Below are 1,062 nucleotides of genomic sequence, written 5' to 3'. Positions count from 1 at the left end.
AATTATTTAAAAAAAAGTTATTTAACTTTGAACAAACTTTTTATTTTTTTTACCTTTCTGATTGCAATCCGCTACAAAAGTGTTATATTTTTAAATTTTGAATTTATCTTTTTAAAGTGGTGAAAAATTTATTTTTCAAGAAATTTTAGTTTGTCATGAATTTATCCATAAAAATTTAGACTAAAACATCAAAAGAGATCGTTAACTTGAAAAAATATGTACAACAATGTAATTTTAATTTTTAAAAAACTTATTGAAATTTAGTAATTCCAAAAAGTAAGTGTGACAATTTTTGTTTTGTTTTTTTCAGGAATTATGGCGAATTTCATCCAATTCCGGCGATCCCGGAGGTCGTCAACTTCCAGTGTTTACATGCAGGTACGCTAAATCGCCCTCACGAGACTGAAATAAATCAACTTAAAGACCCTTTCGTACATCTCAACATGTTGTTTAGTAGTCGATTCATCAGAAAATAATTTTTGGTCACTTGGTCGTAAATCAGACGTAACATGTGTGTATTTCTGAGGGATTCTTTCGCCAACTTGGCGACAAATCAATTTTTTGCGAATTTATGTGACCGGGTGGTTGGTCTAATTGCATTCCGGTTAATATATGAGAGGGTTGGAAGGGCTGTAATTACTGACCGCGGGCACTTATGGTCATGTGCGTTTAATGCGCATTCCCTGGATTTTATTATCGCATCAATGTCCGCAAAAACCATTTCGATGAGTTATTGCCCCAAATTGGGCAGTGGGATTTATTAAACTGTCGTAAACTGGCCGAATTTACAGGATTAAGGATCCTGAATTTTTTCAGGACTTTAATAAATAAGGCTCGGATTATATGCAAAATGCATATTTGTTTTTAAAAGGTATATCACCAAAACTGTAAGTTTTCTATGCATATCTAGTGTTTTTTGATTAAAATAAACCAAATAAAAAATGCATATTTTGGCAACTTGGTGCAAATTTTAGGAAATATTGCATATTTGTGCATATTTTCTTCAAATCACTAATTTCCGATTAAAAATTTCAGTTCAAGTTAAAAATTGGACAGTTTATG

Source organism: Tribolium madens, unplaced genomic scaffold, assembly GCF_015345945.1.
Source record: "Tribolium madens isolate multiple individuals breed KSU strain unplaced genomic scaffold, Tmad_KSU_1.1 Scaffold_20;HRSCAF=117;Tcas5.2_LG4, whole genome shotgun sequence".
Classification (NCBI taxonomy): Eukaryota; Metazoa; Arthropoda; class Insecta; order Coleoptera; family Tenebrionidae; genus Tribolium; species Tribolium madens.
The sequence above is the reverse complement of the archived record's forward strand: the minus strand, read 5'-3'. Positions refer to the sequence as shown.